Source organism: Lissotriton vulgaris, chromosome 7 (genome assembly GCF_964263255.1).
Source record: "Lissotriton vulgaris chromosome 7, aLisVul1.2, whole genome shotgun sequence".
In the NCBI taxonomy this organism is placed as follows: Eukaryota; Metazoa; Chordata; class Amphibia; order Caudata; family Salamandridae; genus Lissotriton; species Lissotriton vulgaris.
Genome location: NC_141695.1, coordinates 145,839,265 through 145,862,258, shown reverse-complemented (window position 1 = coordinate 145,862,258; position 22,994 = coordinate 145,839,265).

The following is a 22,994-nucleotide window of genomic DNA, read 5'->3' as shown; positions in this document are numbered from 1 at the left end:
GTTCGTAACTACTAGCCAGTAGTCAGAGGGTACCAGGAGGGCACCGGATGATCGTCACCTCGACTAGGTGAGTGGGCGACGCTAGGCTCTGCAGTCTCACGGACCAGGAGGCGTTGTCGGCGACCAGGATGGAGGTGCGAGCTGTCCCACGAAGGTTGAGGCTGTCGGCGTCGCTGGGCCCAGGATTGGGGCAACAAGACTTGGCAAATTCAGGGCCACGTGGTGGACCTAAAATGGCGTCTTGAGTGGACCAGGAGGGTCCGGGGTGCTCCTCTCTCAGAAGGGAGCAAAGGCCAGTCTGGAGCAACCAGACCAGCAGCGTTGTTGTCGGGCGTCGTCGAGAAGGCCACAAGCCAGCGGGCTAGTAGCCAGACAACGGGATAGGCAGCAAAAAGCAGAAGGGCCCCACGCAGATCGTGGCGATGCTGGGAGGCTGCACTTCGGTGCTGGAGCTGCTCAAGGTCGGGGCTTCTCGGACCCCAGAGCACTCACCAGAGGATCCCTCGGTGGTCGTGCTGGTTTAGAAATCGTGCAGGTTCTGATGATGGCCGGTCCCTCGAGGTCTCGTCGCACCCACGGATCTCAGCTGAGCTGACGATGTGGGTAAAGGTCAGAGGTGCCAGGGAAGCCGGTTCTCGTTGAGCTGGGCAGTCGGATCCTTGAGGAAGGACGTGCAGCAAACCACAGAGTTCTTAGATGGTGCCTGCGGATGCAGGGTGACTACTCCTTAGTCACAAGGGAGAAATCTTGAGAAGAAGTCTTGATTTCCTTTCGTAGAAAGTAGTTTCAGGAATCAAAGATGATCTAATTTGGAAGGGTCCCCGCTCCTGCCTTTATCCTAAAGAAAGGGGTGGGTACGCGACTAGGTCCTGCCCTAGGGGTGGGACCAGGAAGGGGGGTGGTTACACCCCTTTCCCATGCCGGACTTTCCCTAGGTCAGGGGCTGGTGTGCCCCTGGAACTGGTTCTAGCCGGCAGATGCGTAGTGAGCACCGGGGTGCCACTCCGCAGTCACCTTCCTGTAAAGCCCTGCCTACCCAGGATACACAAAACCCTGTCTGGGATGGTGCCAGCACCGCCCCGGACAGGAAACTCTTTGTCCAAGCTCTCCTCGCTGGAAGGACTCCCAGCAGCAGGAGGTCAGACTCTTGTCTGTGGTGGCAGCATCCATTTTGTGGAGCTGAGGCTTCAGTTAACTTTAACTGGGGTTCACAGTTACGTACATGTCGTGTCCCTCTAGAAGGGTGGAATGCTAACCCCGTCGCCAGCATTGGTGAGGGGTCAGTATCCCGATTCGTATGACACCTTACTCGACATGTCTTGATAACGCGATACCGAAGTTAGCAATATGGTACGCGTTATCATGGAACAGCCATTGGGACTTGGTTCCGCAAGCTGCAACCGGGCTCGGCTCGTGCCAGAGCCCAATTCACACGATTCCACGCACTCTGCCTTCAGGATTGTCAAGGCATGCCATAGGAGTGGCTGATAGGAATTCGGGTGTCCATTTGAGGGTTAGATATAGGTATACTATATCTAAAGCAAAGGGCGAGTACGCCACGTTGCCCCAGCTGTCGTGCAGCCAGTTGTGTCAGATTTAGATGGCCATCCAGGGATGGCATAATACATGCTTCAGCCCCTGGTAGGCCCTGGGTACACCGATGCCCTGAGTTACAGGGTCTGATAAGGTGGTCCAGTCCCAATTGGAAATGTACCTAAGGTACATGGAATCCATTTTAGAGAGAGAGCAGTAGGCCTGGGGTCCTGATTGGCAGGGCCCCAGGTCAACTAAGTCGGAAAACCAGCAAAACACCAGGCAAAAAGTTGGGGGTAACCATAGTCAGGTATCTACCTTCCTACACAACCCCCCCTCCCCCCCAAACGAAAGGAGATAAGGCTATCCTTGACCAGGTAAGCCTCCTATATTGCCTGAGTGGCCATATGAGGTGGTAACTGCACTGGCATGGTTACCCCCTGTATCATGGTCCACTAAGCAGCCCCTCACCCTAAGGGTATCTGAGGGTCTCCACCATAGGGAATCACTACCTGTGGTGTGCTTTGGCAAAGTAAAAGGCTGGTGTGGGAATGGAGTATTGAAGTGAGACTCCACTACTGTTGGGCTCAACTTCCTCCAATCACTATCCACCATATGTGCCTTTCTTTCCAGTACTGAGTTGCTATGAGCTCTCAGGGTCAACCTCTGGCTACCTAAAGCTGAAGGCTGAGTCCCTCTGTTTGGCTTACTGGAGGGACAGGTCAGGTTTGGGGTTTTTAGGCCCCAGGTTTGGCTGTGCCCAGCAGTGTCCAGCTGTGGGAGTTCCCTAACTAAGTTTAAGGGGGATCCCTCAGGAGTGTGTTTTATTTTCACTTGGCTAGGACTACTAGCTTCAGTGATCCTAATCTGCTGATTGGGAAGTTCTGTTGGACAGGGGGCCCTTTGGGGTCCACCACTGGCCTCCCTGACCTCTACAGCCCTGGGCTGATGGAGGCAGGGTAGAGTGGTGCAGATTACCTGCTCCAGACTGGGTCCCACCTGGGAAGGGTCCACTGCCATCAGGGGCTCTGCCAGGCTAGGCCTGACTACCTCTGGGGCAGTTCCTTCACCAGGGGTAGAGTCAGTTCCCTGAGGAGGCTGGCTCTCACCTAGTGTCTGGGAGGGGGAAGACTTTTCTTCCTCCTCAATGCTCTCAGTTTGAGTGGAGTGATCCATTGTTTCAGGCTTCACAACACTATTATCTGTCTGAGTTTGAGCTGTGGCCATCACAACTCCACCAACCTTTTCAGGAAGGGACTCAGTTTGGGTTTGGGCTGTGACCATCACAGCCTTGCCAACCTGTTCAGGAAGGGCATCTTGCTGGGATAGGGCTGTGACTGGCACAGCCCTCCTGACCTGTTCAGGGAGGACATCTTGGACTGGGGATGTGGCTATCACTGCCCCACTAACCTTACCATGGAGGTTTACCATTTTAAAATGGGTTTCTTGCTCTACCTCAGCCCAGGCTGAGGTCTCTAAATCATTCCCCAGTAGGCAATCTACAGGCAAGTTTGGTGACACTGCCACTCTCTTGTGACCAGTGACACCTCCCCAGCTGAGATTTACCACTGCTATGGGATGATCTCTCTGCACTCCATCAATGTTCACTACCTGGTATGTGGCACCAGGCATAAGTTGCCTTGAGGGGACTAGGCTCTCAGCCACCATGGTGATGCTAGCCCCTGTGTCTCTGTAGGCCTCAACTTTTGAACCATTGATGAGGGGCTCCTGTCTGTACCTGCCCAAAGTGTTGGGACAGGCTGTGAAGTTGGCAAACCCCATGCCAGTCTCACGGACAAGAGTATCTAAGTCAGGGGACCTGGTTAGGCCAGAGTCCCCAGGCACTCCCAAAGAAAATGCACCCAGATTCTTGGGGGCACTCCCACCACCTGGGGGATTACTACTAGTGGTAACAGGAGGCTGGGAAGCTTTATTTGGGGGTATGTTCTCCTTATTGTTGTTGGCCTTGGGGCAACTCCTGTCAGTTTTGTAATGGCCTACCTGTTTGCAGGTATGACAATAAGGTTTCTTTTGGGTTTTGGGAGAAGTTGGGGACCCACCCTTTTCAGAGGAATTTTGGGGCCCTGTGGTTTGATCAGAAGATTTATTCCCACCCTTCTCTTGAGGCTTGGTTGATTCCTTATTTTGGTCACCACCCTGGTTCTTAGGCCTGACCCTGGTTCTGACCCATTTGTCTGCCCTCTTACCCAATTCTTGTGGAGAGGTCAGATCAGAGTCTACCAGGTGTTGGTGTAATAACTGGTTCTGACAATTACTTAAGATTTGCTCTCTCATAATTAGATTGCACAATCCTTTAAAATCAGTAACCTTACTTCCCAGTAGCCAGCCTTCAAAAGCCTTAGTGGCACAATCAACCAGGTCAGTCCAATCCTGAGACTGAGTTTTCTGGGTATCTTTGAACATCAACCTGTACTGTTCAGTGGTTAAACCAAACCCATCAATCAGTGTATTCTTCAGGACTTGGTAATTGTTAGCATCCTCAGCTCTAGTAGTGAGGAGCTTATCTCTACCTTTGCCTTCAAAGGAGAGCCACAAGATAGCTGCCCACTGACTCTGGGGGACACACTGTACAGTGCAGGCCCTCTCCAAAGCAGTAATCCATTTGTGGATATCGTCCCCTTGCTTAAAGGGGGGCACTATCTTACTCAGGTGCCTAGTGTCTAAACTCCTGTTTTCCCTTGGGGGAATGCTGCCACCAGTGGGGTTTTTCCCACTCAATTCTTGCTCTCTAGCAAAGGCGAGTCTCTCTTTGGCCAGGGCAAGTTCTTCCCTTTCGATCCTCAGATTGACTTCCCGCACTTTAGCTTCGTACACTCTCCTCTGAGGGGATGTCATCCCTCTTTGAGAAGAGCCTCGAGAGCTATTGGTTCGAACGGATCTATTAGAGCCTCTCGACAGAGACCTAACTTGTCCATTCCCAATGTTAAGCTGGCCTGAGAGGGGCCCCAGGGGTCTCCTAGTGCCAATCTCGTGCCTGCTTAAGTTGTCCCTAGTTAGCTGGCTAACTACTACTGGACCTTTGTCTGCCTCGTCCCCAGATGGCTCTGGATCCTCGTCCTCCTCTTCACCTTCTGCGGAGAGATGGATAAGGTCAGGGTCACCTAAGGTTCCCTCGAGGGGGGGGCATATTCCCTTCTGGATGAGAAGGATCTGTGTTACCAGCCCTCCTAGCATCATAAGTCTCCAAGAGACCAATCAGAAACGGAATGGTAGGGTTTGCACCCTGTTTTAGCTTCCGAGATGTACAGATCTGTCGCATCTCTTGGAAGCTAAGTGCAGCATATCTGGACATGACCTGTGGAGGGTCGACTGACACAAGGGGAGACTCAGAGTTTCCTCCTCTGTCTGACATGCTGTTTCTAGTGTGGTGTAAGTGATGCACCTACCTACACTATATGTTTACCTACTGATCCCTTGCTAAGAGTTGTAGCCAAGGTGTGCTAAGCCTTGAGGAGCTACAACAGCTGGTTCAGTAGAACTCAGAGTATTCTAAGCTAAGCTATATGTACCTGGAGTACTTATGCGATCTTTCACAAGATATTCTTAGGATACGCGTGGTAAAACAACAGCAAGCTCAAATCCCAACCGCTGCTCATCAATGTGAGAAGTTGGCCCGACATGCAGTGCTCACTATTCTAGTGATCACTATGCATCAGTCCAAACGACCCTTATGGTGATTGGTTGTAAGTCAACCTTAGACCAGCTAGCCTAGTAGAGTGGATACGAGAAGTCTTCGGGCTAAACTCTAGAGGGCGTGTTAAGCCAGCTGTTATACCATCACATATACCCCTTGAACACCAAGTGAAAGGACACCACACAAGTGTTATGAAAATAAACAGTGTATTTATTCAAAGTCACAACAGCCCTGTACTCTTTATGAGGCCAGGGTACTAAGCACACAACAAAACTCTTAGGAAAATACTTCAAGTGCACAATCTATACAAGTGCCCGAGGACACGGAACGTTTAGTGTTCTCGGGCGAACCCGATAAGGTAAGTCGGAAGCAACAGTGACTCTGGACCCTTAGATAAGGAGGCTATGCGGGCACCGAAATGCCGAAGTTACCTAGCCCAGGGGCTGCGGCTGCATAACTCTTGTACAGACGTCAGGAGTCCTCGCTGACGAACCAGGAGCCGGAAGGAAGGAGTTGCTGGCCGGCGACCAGTGAAGAGAGTTCGTAGAGATCCAAGCCTGGATCAGAGATGGATGACACCTGAAAGCAGAGGGAACCAAGTTCGTAACTACTAGCCAGTAGTCAGAGGGTACCAGGAGGGCACCGGATGATCGTTACCTCGACTAGGTGAGTGGGCGACGCTAGGCTCTGCAGTCTCACGGACCAGGAGGCGTTGTCGGAGACCAGGATTGAGGTGCGAGCTGTCCCACGAAGGTTGAGGCTGTCGGCGTCGCTAGGCCCAGGATTGGGGCAACAAGCCTTGGCAAATTCAGGGCCACGTGGTGGACCTAAAATGGCGTCTTGAGTGGACCAGGAGGGTCCGGGGTGCTCCTCTCTCAGAAGGGAGCAAAGGCCAGTCTGGAGCAACCAGACCAGCAGCGTTGTTGTCGGGCGTCGTCGAGAAGGCCACAAGCCAGCGGGCTAGTAGCCAGACAACGGGATGGGCAGCGAAAAGCAGAAGGGCCCCAAGCAGATCGTGGAGATGCTGGGAGGCTGCACTTCGGTGCTGGAGCTGCTCAAGGTCGGGGCTTCTCGGACCCCAGAGGATCCCTCGGTGGTCGTGCTGGTTTAAAAATCGTGCAGGTTCTGATGATGGCTGGTCCCTCGAGGTCTCGTCGCACCCACGGATCTCAGCTGAGCTGACGATGTGGGTAGAGGTCAGAGGTGCCAGGGAAGCCGGTTCTCCTCGAGCTGGGCAGTCGGATCCTTGAGGAAGGACGTGCAGCAAACCGCAGAGTTCTTAGATGGTGCCTGCGGATGCAGGGTGACTACTCCTTAGTCACAAGGGAGAAATCTTGAGAAGAAGTCTTGATTTCCTTTCGTAGAAAGTAGTTTCATGATTCAAAGATGATCTAATTTGGAAGGGTCCCCGCTCTTGCCTTTATCCTAAAGAAAGGGGTGGGTACGCGACTAGGTCCTGCCCTAGGGGTGGGACCAGGAAGGGGGGTGGTTACACCCCTCTCCCATGCCGGACTTTCCCCAGGTCAGGGGCTGGTGTGCCCCTGGAACTGGTTCTAGCCGGCAGATGCCTAGTGAGCACCGGGGTGCCACTCCGCAGTCACCTTCCTGTAAAGCCCTGCCTACCCAGGATACACAAAACCCTGTCTGGGATCGTGCGAGCACCGCCCCGGCCAGGAAACCCTTTGCCCAAGCTCTCCTCGCTGGAAGGACTCCCAGCAGCAGGAGGTCAGACTCGTGTCTGTGGTGGCAGCATCCATTTTGTGGAGCTGAGGCTTCAGTTAACTTTAACCGGGGTTCACAGTTACGTACATGTCGTGTCCCTCTAGAAGGGTGGAATGCTAACCCCGTCACCAGCATTGGTGAGGGGTCAGTATCCCGATTCGTATGACACCTTACTCGACATGTCTTGATAACGCGATACCGAAGTTAGCAATATGGTACGCGTTATCATGGAACAGCCATTGGGACTTGGTTCCGCAAGCTGCAACCGGGCTCGGCTCGTGCCAGAACCCAATTCACACGATTCCACGCACTCTGCCTTCAGGATTGTCAAGGCCTGCCAAAGGAGTGGCTGATAGGAATTCGGGTGTCCATTTGAGGGTTAGATATAGGTATACTATATCTAAAGCAAAGGGCGAGTACGCCACGTTGCCCCAGCTGTCGTGCAGCCAGTTGTGTCAGATTTAGATGGCCATCCAGGGGTGGCATAATACATGCTTCAGCCCCTGGTAGGCCCTGGGTACACCAATGCCCTGAGTTACAGGATCTGATAAGGTGGTCCAGTACCAATTGGAAATGTACCTAAGGTACATGGAATCCATTTTAGAGAGAGAGCAGTAGGCCTGGGCCTGATTGGCAGGGCCCCAGGTCAACTAAGTCGGAAAACCAGCAAAACACCAGGCAAAAAGTTGGGGGTAACCATAGTCAGGTATCTACCTTCCTACAGTGGGCAGCTGCAACGTTTAGGTTTGCGCAGATGGCGCACCCCTGACTGTCGCCGCCTTAGCAGCGTGCCCTGACATTCTGGACATAGGGAATTTGAGCCCCTTCTTGGATGGACAGTTGACTGGGGGGGCTGGTAAGTGTATAGGGCGCAAGGCCCTATTGTGATTATGCGCTGAAGTGATGTGGTGCTAGGAAATGTATTGTGTATAGTATGTTTTGCACACCCTGTAGCTGATACCTCTAAACTGTGGTTTATGATTATGAGGTTATCTTGCATTCCATGTGGTTAGGCTAGTGAGATTATGTTTCACTCTGTGATTTACGCACTTAATGTGAGTTATACTTAGGAGGTAGGGTCTAATATGTTTAGACTAGTGAGAGATTGCATAATGTGTTTATGCTGGTGAGGCTGGCGCAGGATGTAATTTGCGCCTGATGTGACTGTGCATAATGTAGTTTATATTACAGGTTGAGGTGGAGTACAGTGACTACAGTGGTTACTGGTTGTATGTTTATGATCTATTTTTACTTGTACCAATTTCTGCTAAATGTTTATCCTGACAGTGGCCCACGTGGCCCTGTCCTGTGTAAATAATACCTTGTGAATATTGCCCGTGCCAGTTGGCACAACGTATATTGTGTGATTACTATCTGATGTGTTATGAGAATACAAAGGCTATTTTTATATAACCTTGTGTGGAGTTCCTTTTGTGGTGTGCCTGGGATGTTGTTGCTGTGTGCGTGCACAAATGCTTTACACATTGCCTCCGGGATAAGCCTGACTGCTCATGCCAAGCTACCAAGGGGGTGAGCAGGGGTTATCTTTGGCGTGTAACTCCCTTGCCCTGACTAGAGTGGTGGTTTCTGCCTGGCTTTGGCACAAACCTTAGCCAACCAGAAATCCCATTTCTAACAACCCCCACTCCAGCTCAAAGGACTGAGAACCAGGCCTTAACTGGATACAAACTGGAGTATGGCAATGTGTTAAACTTGGCCTTCGACAAGGCAACAATTCACAGATTACTGTTAGTAAAGAATGCGGCTGCTAGACTGTGGTACTGACTTAAAAAATTGACATCAGTCTCCCATCTTCTCCACGAGCTGCACTGGCTCACAATCTCTACACACATAGGCGCCTTGACGCCCATTGGGCTATGTTTGCGCAAGATAAGATCCCTTTTATTATTATTATTATTATTACATTGGGCCTCATTTATGAGAAATGACGCATCGCTGCATGAAAGCAGCGATGCGTCACTTCTCAGTGCCAACTCCTTGCGACATACCTGATGCGTCATATTTACTGTGTGATGCATCATGTCGCATGGAGTTACAGATACAGTCAGTCTTTCTGACGTATCTGTATGGCGCAAAAGTGAGGCATTGCTGGAGTGTGTCACAAAAGTGATGCAACTCCAGCAATGCGTCCTTTCACATGGGGCAAGCCCCATGTGAAAGGGACTGCATCAGTATTACACCTGCTGTGAGGCAGGCGTAAGATTTTGACGCAACAGCGTCCTAGAAGTGACGGAATGAAATCTCATAGATTTCACTGCGTCACTTCTACGAGGTTTTTTGCGGGGGAACGCCCCCCCTGCATACATTATACCTGCTGCAGGTATAATGTAGCGCAGGGGTTTACAAAGTGACGCATCTGCTTAGATGAGTCCTCTGTAAATAGTGCGCAAGAGGTGGCATGTTATATGCCACCGATGCGTCACAAAAAGTGACGCATCGGAAGCGCAAAACTGACGCAAGGCCTCATAAATGAGGCCCATTAAATTTAAATAAAGTTAAAACAAGTAAAAATACTTGTCCAGTCGCGCACTGTTCACTTGGTGTTGAAATCACACCTGAACCGTTAATCAAACTTCACCACAATTTTGTCAAATTGCAATCTTATATTTATCAGTCATTATCAACTCATCATGACAATCATTGAAAAAATATACATATGTTCAGATCCTTGCTAATATTTCACAAATCATTACAGCACCAGTAGAGAAAATTAACTAATTAGTAAAGAGAACAAATAGGAGTGCTCCCAAAACCCCAATATCATGATTTAGAATACTGTCAAACCATTGGGGTAGCACCCTCCAGCAAAAATGATGTTCGACTCAATAACTGGCATAACAGACAACAGAGCCATCACTATGGCAAACACAACTGACCAAGCCAATGAAATGTATTCATTAATACAGGAAGTACGTTCAATGGATGCCCATGGCGGTTCAATATCCCAACAACTCAAACAATTAGAGTATTTAACTCAATAGCAATTAAATCAGAAGATGCATGCATCAACCTTGGTGCAATATTATAAAGCTAAGCGGATTCCAAGAGGTTTAAGACTATCAATCAAACCTATGTTGTTTCGTTTCAATCTGAATGCCAAAATCATGGATAAATGGTACAGCATCCTCAATAAATGCTCGTTGGATATCATTTTACTGATTATTGAGGAACTTTCGAAAACAATCCGGGAACTGGAGGATGAGATACATACCTTAAAAACAGAATTAGAAACCAGGAAGGAAAGAAATACTTGGCAAATCAATCTTGAAGGTCTGAATCAGAAATTAGAAAAATATAGCAAGGAATTCCAGGAGGGAAAATTAAGGAAATATAAACGTGACATGATCGATTGTAAGCTCAAAGAAGTGTACATGTGGGCTGACATCTATGCCCGGCGACGATTTGATCAAAGAAAGAGTACAACAACCACTCATTCATCAGAGGAGAGCTTAGTTACGGACAAAGATACCTCAATTAGTAGAGGACCAGTTCATTTGGCAACATCAGCCCTAAACACAACCACTGGAGCAATTGAATCTACATCAACCACCAGCAGTGCAGCTTTTTTGTCACAGGAACAAAATCAAGGGCTTCCGCCTTCGAGCATTGGGAGGGACCGCCTGACCAGGAGAGGAAAAGGCAGGAAAATCATTAAGGAGCGGGAAGACAGTGGCCTAATAATCAATATATCATCTGTAGAAATCTCCCATCAACAACTAAGAGTTCTCAATAAAGGCCTTTCATTTGTGCCAACAACTACACCCAATGAGATTGAAGTGGAGGTCGCTCTATTCCGTTTCATGAGAACTTTACGTCTACGCCACTTTTTAACAAACATAGTAGAACCAACTCCACAAAGTGAGCATGACAAGGAAGGACGCTTCAAACCAAAGAGTACATATCAACCTCCAGTGTCACATAAAATGCTAAATACTTTTGAAATTATGATAAAAAAGGATATACAATCTTTGGATTTCAAGAAGATCAAACGTCATAACCTCACTAAACCTGAGCTCCACAACATTCAAACTATAGCCAATAACCAGGATCTGACAATACAACCAGCAGACAAAGGGGGAGTCATTGTTGTTATGGACACTCACTTTTACAACCATAAAGTCGATGAACATGTGACGGATGCAAACACATACCTTCTACTGGATTCAGAACCTACTGTCCAATTACAACAATTATTTAACGGATTGTTACAGAATGCCATTGACCAAGAGCGGATAGATGATAACACCCAAGCGTATCTAACAACAGCGCATCCCAGATGTCCCAAATTGTACATGATCCCAAAGGTTCATAAAAGTCTGATTAATCCTCCATTTAGACCTATTGTCTCGGGGTGTGGGTCAATTTTTGACCCCCTCGGACGATATTTGGATTACTTTCTCCAAAGGTTTGTACAAGGTTGGACCTCATATATTAAGGAAACTACAGACTTTCTCAGTAAATTATCAGCAATTGAGCAGGACTTTCAGGAGAATTGGATTTTGTGCACCATAGATGTGGTGGCCCTTTACACTTCCATTCCACATTCAGCTGGAGTAAAATCAGTTGAGTGGGCATTGTTGCAGATGGGAGATTTACCAACCAACAAAATCTTATTATTGCAACTACTTAAATTTTGTCTTCAGAATAGTTATTGCACGTGGAACAACCAACATTTTGCCCAATTAACAGGTACATCTAAGGGTTTTTCGGGGGCACCGGCTTATGCAAATATTTTCAAGGCCCAGTTTGAGGCAGAACATTTGGTGAATACAGATTGGTGGAGGAAAGTGAAAATGTATTGTCGATTCACAATGATATCTTTCTGATTTGGCAGGATTCCAGAGAAAACTTAGAATACATGATTTGAGAACTCGACTTGGGGAATCCAAGAATACAATTCACGCATAAAATTGATGATAAGTCAAATGATTTTTTGGACGTAAGAATTATAAAAACACAAACAGGTTTGCACACTGAATTGTTTTCAAAACCAACGGATCGCAACAACGCATTGGCGTACACCAGTTCCCATCCAAGGAGTCTCATCAAAAATTTGCCATTCTACCAACTCATACGTATTAAACACATTTGTTCAGACCCTCAAACCTGTCTGAGAAAAATGGAAGAACACTTGCAAAGGTATAAAGACAGAGGGTATCCTCAGGAAGAATCGAAATTTGCCTAGCTTACGTAACGGTAAGTTTCAATTCTATTAAGGACACGGAGGCGAGGATTATGCTTTTCTTCCTTCGCTTTATTACATATATCAAAATTACAGCAGCCTTAGAAAAGCTTTAATCCATTTTCAAAGTGCAGAAAACTTAGGAACAAACGACTTTTCAAAGTTTATCAGTCCAGGAACAAACTACAGCTCCCATGAGCCTTCGAACATTAGTCCTTCTACTATATCCACTCCAGGTATGTTAGCCAGTTCTTCCTCAAACTTCCTCCTCTTTCTTCGCGCTGGTTACGCACATTCCTCACTGGCCCTGCTTGGCACCGTCATTTCCTAGCGGAAAAAACGACAGCGTAAGAGAAGTACCAAATTTTGTTGATAGCAACAAAAGTGAGGACATCAGCAAGACTGGCATTGAAAACATGCACAATGTCGATGGAAAACAATTTACTTACTGACATACGGGCGGGTTCATAACGTTGAACTCTAGGGTGGAATAATTCTTGCCTCTGTGTCCTTAATAGAATTGAAACTTACTGTTACGTAAGCTAGGCAAATTTCGATTTTATGTCAGAACCAAAGGCTTCGGATTATGCTAGTTTAAAGCTTACTCACCACCAATTGAGCTAAATCCACTACCGGTTTAAAATAAAACCTCTTAAACGTGGAATCCGAGGACCAATCTGCTGCTCGCATTAAATCCTCCAAACGAGCTCCCACTGAAAACGCCTTAGAATGCCTGCCTCCTGCATGACCCAGCGCACCCACCTTGCGATGGTGGGGGAAGAGACTGCTCTGTGTGGTTTTCGCAGGGCAATTAGCAATTGTCGTTCGCCCGGAGGGCGGATATCCAATGTCATGTCCTCATAAGCCTTCAAACATTGCACAACGCACAACTTGGGAGTATCGACAAAGGCTGGGTACGAGATAGTGCGTGACGCAGACTTTGTGCGACGTCCCAACATAAAAGTAACCCCGTCCGGGGAAAAAACTCGCGCCAACACGTCTAATGCGCGTGCATCCGAAACACGTCGGCAAGAGACCAAACACAGAAGCATAGCTAACTTAGCTGAAAGCTCCTTCAATGACAAATAAGCGTTAGCTTGCCAGGACAGGAACAGGTTCAAGACCACATTCACGTCCCAAAGGACAGAGTATCGGGGCTCCGGAGGTAAAGAGAGGCTAACACCTCGCAAGAGTCTGCAAACAAAAGGATGTTCTCCCACCGGGGAACCCTCTACAGGTTGATGACCCGCTGAGATTGCGGAACCCATAGCGTTAATTGTCCTATAGTCCAGGCCCTTAGTTGCCAATTCGGCCAAAAAGTTTAAGATCGGAACAAGTCCGGCGACCACAGGATCCGGGTCCCTTCGAATACACCAATGCATCCATTTAAGCCAAACGGATTTATAGCGTTTCGCCGTACTGTCAGCCCAGGCTTTAGAGAGCAGACCTTCAGCCGCTCTCGAAAGGCCCGGGAGCAAACAACGTCTCAGGAAAGCCTCCATGCCATGAGGTGGAGAGAGCTCTGCATGATGAGAGGATGAGGCTCCTGATCCGGATTGAGCAAGAGGTGAGGAAACTGGGGGAGTAGGATTGGAAAATCCCAAGAAAGTTCCAGAAGAACTGGAAACCAGACTTGAGACCTCCAGAGTGGCGTAACCAACACCATCTCCACCGCCTGACGGCGCACCTGGGCCGCCGTCCGTACTATCATTGAGAACGGGGGAAATGCATAAGGCTTTTCCTGGCTCCAATCTTGGAAGAAAGCGTCCGTGGCTTCCGCGAGCTGGTCTGGCCTCCAACTGAAAAATCTTGGGAGTTGGTGGTCCAGACGGCACGCAAACAGATCCACCGAAAACGGGCCCCAGCGGGCGTTCAGCCATTGAATAACCGGGATGTCTAGCATCCACTGACTGGCATCTCTCAGGTGTCTGGAATGCCAGTCAGCCACCTGATTGGCCTGACCCGGTAGGTATTCCGCCGTCACCGATATGTGATGCGAAAGGCAATAGTCCCAGAACTCCTTCGCCAAATCTGCCAGAGCTCGGGAGCGAGGACCTCCTAGGTGGTTGACGTATCGAACCGCCGAGACATTGTCCATCTTCAAAAGAACGCAGGACCTCACGGAATCCTTGGTTCAACAGCGGACCGCAAGGGATCCTGCCAGAAGCTCCAAACAGTTTATATGCAACTGTTGTTAGTCGGATGACCAAGCGCCGCCGGTGGAGAACTCCCCGCAATGGGCACCCCAGCCCGACCTGCTGGCATCGGACTCTATCACCAGATCCGGGACCGACCCGAAGATTGCCCGATCATTCCAGGCCTCCATGTGAGAGAGCCACCAGGACATCTCCTTCACTTCCTCCGAGAGGGGTACCATCTGAGCGTATGTCATTCCCCTTCGGAGGTGCTGGGCCTTGAGGCGCTGCAGCGCTCTGTAGTGCAATGGACCTGGGAAAATTGCCTGAATGGAGGACGACAGAAGTCCTACCACTCTGGCCACCTGTCGCAGAGAAGTCCGGTCTTTGGAAATCGTCTGTCATAACGTATGCCTGATCTTGGCTATCTTCCTCGAGGGAAGACTGAGGGAGGTTCCGACGGAGTCGATAACAAAACCTAGAAACTTAATTCTTTGACACGGAACCAGAATCGACTTGGATTCATTGATGATGAACCCCAGCCTCTGGAGAAGCAGAACTGCCTGCTGAAGTTGACCATTCAAGATCACAGGGCATTGGGCCATCAAAAGAATATCGTCCAGGTTGACGATCATCTGAATCTCCTGTCCCCGCAGGAACTCTACCACCGGGTGCAGCACCTTCGTGAAGCACCAAGGGGCCGAGGAAAGACCGAAGGGAAGGGCAGTGAATTTGAACACCCTGTTCTTCCAGCAAAACTGAAGGAAACGTCGATGTGGAGGATGGATGGGCACTACCAAATAGGCGTCTTTCAGATCCAGCTTCACCATCCAATCCCGTGGGAGGAGCACATCCCGAAGAAGGTGAATCCCCTCCATTTTGAAATGATGGTATACCAACCAACTGTTGAACTCTTTGAGATTGATCACCGGACGCTTTCCCCCATCCGTCTTGTCCACCAGAAAGACATTGCTGAGGAAACCAGCGGGATGCCGCGTTGATAGGCGGATGGCCCCTTTTTGGAGTAATTCCGAGACCTCTTCGTCTATCAAGCGCGCGTCTGACTCGGAAAAAATGATCGGCCGCGCGGGGCACACCTGAAATGGCTGGTGGTAGAATTCTATATGAAACCCCCGCACGGTTTGCAAAACACAGGCGTCTGCAGTGAGCGACGCCCACTCCTCAAAAAAGGCCGCTAACCTGCCCCCCATGAGAACCTGGTCCAAAGACCGTACACTTACCGTTGGAAGTATTGGGTCTGGGGTTCTTGCGGTAGCCTCGACTGCCAAAGCGTTGCCCTCTTGTGGGGTAAAAGTTATTGAAGTTCGCTGAGGTCTGGTATTTGCCTCTGCCGGAGCCTTGCCCTCTACCGTTGGCATGTTGCCCTGCTCGGCTTGTCGGGCGGCCCCTGCCCCGACCGGCCCCCTGGGAAAAACGCTGCTAGAATACGCGCTTAATACTGGACTGCGCCTTATCCAGCGAAGTGAACGTTAACACAAATTTGCCGAGTTCTTTAATGAACGGCTCCCCAAAGAGGACGCCCTGGGCGACCGCCCCCGCTTCCGAAGAAGCCAAATCACCTAATTTCGTATCCAGCTTGATAAGCAGGGATCTCCGTCGTTTGGTGGACAGGGCGCCGTTGGCGTTCCCCAAAAAGATGATTACTCGTTGAGCCCAATTGGATAGGACCTCAGGGGAAATAACCGTGCCATTGGCCTTTGCCTCCTCCGCCATGCCGAGGATCTTTGTGGCGGGCCCCACCGCGTCCAAAAGTTTATCCTGACACGACCGCCACGAACGGTGCCACTGTGTCCCCCGGCGTCCAGGCAGCTGACCGAGGATGCATAATCTCATCCGGGTCCAACATGCTGGAACTGTCCAGGGGTAACTCAGCGGCAAAGCCCGAGGGGCGCCAAGAGCGGACCGACTCCCCGTCGTCATCAGTATCAGGGGAATCCAACCTCGAGGACGGAGGTGCGGTCTCCGAAACCACAGAAGGTTCAAGGCCCGAAAGTGGTGCAGGGGGAACAGCAGTCGCCTTGGCCAAAAAAGCGTCTCTGAGATGCTCAAAGGCGCCTCTGTCCACCCCTTGCGCCCCTTCCGGAGCTCCGTCCCTGCAGGGTTTCTTTGGTGCTGGAGGGCCTTCACCTGCGCGCAGACAAACGGTCATCCATGGGACCCACCACCTCAGTCACACAGCGATAAATAGAGCTGTTGACTGCCTGATAAAACTCCTCATCCTGTAAGTAGGAGTGGGGTTCCTCCTCAAAGTAATCCCCCTGCTCCATGGCTGTCAGGCAAAAATAATGAGCAAGTATCGCAGAGATTGCGGTATGAATCGTACCCTCCCCACAGAGGGTGTCAGGGAATAAGATATGGGCAGACAACTTGGACTGAAATCACTTGTTGGGCCAGCTAGATCTGGCGAGGTAGGGCTGCACGTCCAATCCCCAAATGCGCTGACCCTCCACACAGGGACCGGATCTGACCACCCCCAAAGCACATTTAACCACACACAAACCTTCACAACGTGCACTCGCCGATCGGCGTTCACTGCGGTCTTTGCCGCCAATTACAGACCCCGCAGGGCGTCAAGTGGTAAATCAGGGCCAGGTACAGACCTGGAGCACCGGGCGCAGTAGGGGTGGAGAGGGCAAAGCTCCGTTGCAGACCGACTCCTCAGCCCGGCTCCTCAGAGTAAAGGGAAGTGCGCTGAGGAGCCGGCGAGACGTACGAGCGCCCTCTGGCAGGCACTTCAATCACCGCACCGCACCGCCGCTGGGGCAAACACCGCGAAAGGAGCGAGAACGCTCCCGCGAGTGCGGCTCTGCAGAGAAAAATACAATATATAAACAGTATCAGAGCCCAAAACAACCCCGTCAAATCTTAGACGAGAAAATACATCTTCAAAGCCCAGAAACATAAATAAGGAAAAATTCACTTAGCTGACTGCTACGTGAGCAGCCAAAAAAGAGGAGGAAGTTTGAGGAAGGACTGGCTCACATACCTGGAGTGGATATAGTAGAAGGACTAATGTTCGAAGACTCATGGGAGCTGTAGTTTGTTCCTGGACTGATAAACTTTGAAAAGTCGTTTGTTCCTAAGTTTTCTGCAGTTTGAAAATGGATTGGAGCTTTTCTAAGGCTGCTGTGTTTTTGATATATGTAATAAAGCGAAGGAAGAAAAGCATAATCCGAAGCCTACGGTCCGGACATAGAATTAAAATCTAGCATGGACAGAGTCATGAATATCAACCGGCAAGAACTGTTGCAAACAAAATCCAGAGCGCCAAATGCTACAATGGTTTTTGTTTCGAAATATTCAACCCAGTCCAATGCAATAAAACAAATAATCAACAACAGATGGGAACTTCTGTCAACAGAACAAGACTTTAATAACTTATTTAAGGATTTGCCTATACATGCCTAAACCAGAGGGAAGAACTTGAGGCAACTATTGAAACGGACCAACACTGAATCTACAGTGACTACATTCAAGGGAACAATGCGATGTCAGAATTGTACAGATTGTAACAATGTCATCATTGGGAACACATTAGCTTACCCTACAACTGGAAAACAAATTAAATTACAACATACCAGTGACTGCAATACCTAGAACGTTGTGTACGGGATAAAATGTCCATGTGGCAAGGTGTATGTTAGCAAAACGGAACGCAAGTTAAAAATCAGAATCACTGAACATAAAAGCAGGATTCGGAACCAAGCGATGTCATCACCTCTAGCTACACATTGGAATGAAGCAAAACATACCATCTCACAATTACGATTTTTCATAATAGAAAAGAACAATTGTTACTTACCTGTAAACAGGTGGTTCTCCAGTATTGGTGTATTTCATAGATTCACATGCTTGAATATTCCCCGTCGTCGAAGTGGGAGTCCCACGGTAAATAAAATAGCAATAATGCTAATATATATATACATATGTAATATCATAATACATAATAAAACAGAAAAAATATATACTGAAAAACCTCAACAAAGGTTCCTACATAGGAATGCGTTAGAGAGAAAAAACTCATTTGCAACATATCAGTGTCATTATGTTAGTCCAAACTGCAGCCAATCAGGCTCAAGCACCCTCTAGAACCTTCTCCTCAGAAGCTCAAGCCCTCAGATTTTCGTAGCACAAGTAATAAGAGCGTATGAGGAGAACAAGAGCCTCTGAGGGGAGGAGGGAGGGTCGCATGTGAATCTATGAAAGACACCAATACTGGAGAACCACCTGTTTACAGGTAAGTAACAATTGTTCTTCTCCAGTATTAGGGGTGTCGTTCATAGATTCACATGCTTGAATAGAATAGATAGCAGTAACCTCCTAGAACTGAGATTGCAATAATTCTTAACACTTGAAAAGAACAACATATATCTTAAAAGCAAAGGCAATCTCAAGAAATGGAGGAGGGAACAGAGGCTCACCTTATTTGAAAAGATGACGAAGCACTGCTTGCCCAACTGCCGTATCCGCTTCGTTGACAGCTTCCAAACAATAATGTCTGGTAAAGGTGTGCCTGCTGGACCATGTCGCTGCTCGACAAATCTGGTGTAGAGGCACCCCCGCAAACAACGCGGTGGACGATGCCATCGCTCTTGTTGAATGTGCCTTCACTGGACTCGGTAAAGGCCTGCCAGCCTGCTGATGACAAAAGGATATGGCTGAAGAGAGCCATCGTGCAACTGTTTGTTTAGTCACTGAATGCCTTTTTCGCAGCAGTCCATATGCTATAAATAGCTGATCGGATTTACGGAAAGGGGCTGTTCTGGAAATGTAGAATTTTAGACAACGTTTTATGTCTAAAGAATGTAGTCGTTGTTCTGCTGGAGATTTAGGATCCGGGAAAAAAGTCTTTAAGAAGACAGGTTCATTCAAATGGAAGTCAGTAGGTACTTTTGGTAGAAAAGTCGGATTGGTACGAAGTGACACTCCATCGGGCTTAAACTGTAAATACGGAGGCTTGATGGTAAAAGCGTGTAGGTCACTTACACGACGAGACGATGTTAAAGCCAAAAGTAAAGCAACCTTCCAGGTAAGAAACTTGATTTGTGCTCGGTGAATTGGCTCAAATGGATGTTTCTTAAGTTGTGATAATACCACGTTGAGGTGCCATGCAGGAGGAGGGCGCCTTAACGGAGGAAACTTCCTGAAAAGACCTTTAAAGAACTGTCGGATGATTCTGGATGAACAGAGAGACGTAGAGCCATCATGGCGGTAGCGTGAAATGGCTGCCAGAAAGACTCTCAATGTGGCATGTGAGAGACCAGACTGAGCGAGGCTCAGAAAGAACGGTAAAAGTTGCTCCGGAGTGGAATCAATTGGATGAATATTGGATGCAGCGCACCAATGACAGAAACGCTTCCACTTAAACTTATATGTTTTGATGGTTGATGGAGCTCTAGCAGACGCTAGAATGTCTCTACATTCTTGGGGCATAGTTAAGGAGGCAAATTCAACGTACTCAGGTTCCATGCCGACAATTGAAGCGTCGACGTGTCTGGATGGCAAATTTGCCCGCCGTCCATCGTCAGGAGGTCCGAACGTGGATGTAGATGAATGGGCTTGCATTGTGACATTAGAAGGAGTTCCGAAAACCAAGCCTGCCTGGGCCAACGTGGGGCGATTAGAATCAAGCGGCAGGGTTGCCTGCGCATCTTCCACAACTTTCTTGGCACCAATGGGATCGGTGGAAACGCATAAGCAAACAGTCCGCTCCAATCCATGAGTAGGGCATTGCCGCTGGATTCTGGATGAGGATGCTAACTTGCGAAAGTCTGGCACTTCCGATTCACTGGGGTTGCAAAGAGGTCTATCTTGGGATGACCCCATCGACGGAACACCAGGTCTAGAGTTGGTTGGTGCAACTCCCACTTGTGAGTGGATGACGCAGACCTGCTCAGGGAATCTGCCAGTATGTTGGATGCTCCCGGCAGATGGACTGCCGTCAAAGAAATGTTGTGACGAAGTGCCCATTCCCAAATTCTTTGAGCTAGACGAGACAGAGGCTGAGATTTCGTGCCGCCCTGTTTGTTCATGTAGTGCATGCTGGTGGTGTTGTCTGTTTGAACCAGCACCGATTCCCCTTGCACCACGGGCAAGATTGCCAGCAACTCCAGTCGGTTGATATGCCAGGTTCGCTGAATCGCCGTCCATTTTCCCTTGATGGAAAGGTCCAGGAGATGGGCACCCCATCCTTCCATGGACGCATCCGTGGTCAATGTCAGATCCGGAGGCTGGGCAAGGAAAGATATCCCCTCGTCCAGATTGGTTCGTTGTTCCCACCAGAGCAGACTGGTCTTCATGCGGGGTGTGACTGTCACCTGGTCGTTGAACGACCCTGACACTTGACGGGTACGTAACCTGCAATTTGGGATCAGTGCGATACAAGATGATGCCATCCCCAGAAATGATTTTAACATCCGCACTGAAACTGACTTTTTTGACCTGATGGTTGAGACCAGACGAACTATCTTGTGTCGCCGTTCGATGGAGATGAACGCTTTAGACACGTCCGTGTCTAGGATAGCTCCGAGGAAGTTCCTGTTCCGCAGAGGTGTGAAGTGTGACTTTTCCACATTGATGGTCAACCCTAGAGACTTGAACAGGGTTTGGCACAAACGTGTGTCGTGAGCCAACTGGAGCGAGGATTGGGATTTTAGAAGACAATCGTCCAGGTAAGGAAATATCTGGACTCCCTGAAGACGCAGCTGAGCCATGACCGGAGCCAGAACCTTCGTGAAAACACGAGGAGCTGATCGGAGGCCAAAAGGTAGGACCTTGAACTGATAGTGAACGTGACCCACCTTGAACCTCAAGTATTGCCGATGTCGATGGATAATTATAAACCAAAACACAATACCAGTATTGCCAACTTAATTACACTTGGACCACGAATGATCACTCGAATCGCTGGCTGAAACAGTGACTCTCGGAGAACAGTTTTGTCCGAAATAAATCAAAATGTTTTAATTTTTATATCACATATACCATATCAATGGGCAATTTTTTTGTTTTTTAGATAAACATTTGGATAACTCCACAGAAGTATGTCAAAACAACAAATAATGAAAACGAGTAAAAAAGACACTTTGTAGACAAATTGACAACTTGCATTCAACATTCATATGGGACAACACAGATAAATATACATATATACACATTCGAAAGATTCTATTTACAGCATGTATTTTTGAAAAACAAAGCATTGGAACAAACAACTAAACAGTTTTCATGTGTTTGAGAGTAAATCAACAATTCCTAATGCTGGATAGAGGAGGTCTACGCGTTTCGATGACCCCTTGTTGTGGGGAAATCTCGTCAGGACCAAAAGCCTGTGAATGGAGAAACAAGATTGGGTCAACTAAGGGGACCGGACTCTACCTCTCAACGTATCAGAAAGGATAAGTGAAACTAATCCTACCTTTGAGTTGCTGGGTTCTCTTTTGAGATTTAGACTGTAATAAAAACAGAACCTGTTTTAACCAATGGTTAAAAACGCAGAAAAAACCGCAATCGCATTTTCCTAACTATCACATTCACTCGTGAGTACTTACATAGTGTTGCGCAGGGCGCGCTTTCAAAGGGTTTTGTTCTCATCCATAAGTGGAGGAAGTGGAGATCTACAAAAATGGAAGGACTAGTAAGAGATCTAGCGGAGCCAGAACCTTCGTGAAAACACGAGGAGCTGATCGGAGGCCAAAAGGTAGGACCTTGAACTGATAGTGAACGTGACCCACCTTGAACCTCAAGTATTGCCGATGTCGATGGATAATTGGCACATGAAAATAGGCGTCTTGCAGGTCTATTGTCGTCAAAAAATCTCCGCTGCAGAGAAGTCGCAAGACTGCCTTTCTCCATCCCTTGCAGTCGGGCTTCCGGACACGACACTCAACTGAGACAGCCCTCCTGGGGGTAACAGAGAGTCTTAGGCACGGTGTCGATCAGGGTAACACCATGGCGCTCATCCTGCTGGACTTGAGCGCAGCCTTCGACACCGTGTCGCATTCCATCCTTATCGACTCTCTGTAATCCCTAGGTGTGGAAGGCCAGGCCCTGGCCTGGGTAGTGTCGTTCCTTAGCGACCGAACCTTTCAAGTGTTTTCCCCTAAAGCAGCTTCCACCATTTGTCCATCTACCCGTGGCGTTCCCCAAGGTTCAATCCTTAGCCCTTTATTATTTAATATTTATGTTAAACCCTTGGCGACCATAGTTGAACAGGCTGGGCTAACCTTGTTCTCCTATGCAGATGACACCCAGATTGTCTTCTCCCTATCAGGGAGAGACGAGAACAACACCTCCGCACTCAAGTCTGTCCTCATTCTTGTGGCCGACTGGATGCGGAGAAATTGTCTCAAGCTGAATGGGGAGAAGACCGAGGTGGTCATTCTGGGTCGGAACAAACATCTTTGGGGCCCCCGTCATTGGCCCATTGAACTGGGCAATGCGCCTACGCCATCCACTGCAGTTCGTAACCTAGGCGTCATTATAGACGACAGGCTAACTATGAAGCAACAGGCTACTAAGGTTGCAGCCATTTGCTTCTCAACGCTGCGGTGGCTTCACAAGATTTTGTGGATGCTTCCCCTCTCCTCTCGCAGAACCGTAGTCCAGGCACTTGTAACATCACGCCTGGACTATGGCAATATTCTCTACCTGGGCGCAGATAAAGCCACCATACATGTGCTTCAGGTTGTACAAAATGCGGCTGCGCGCCTGCTAAAGAACGTCC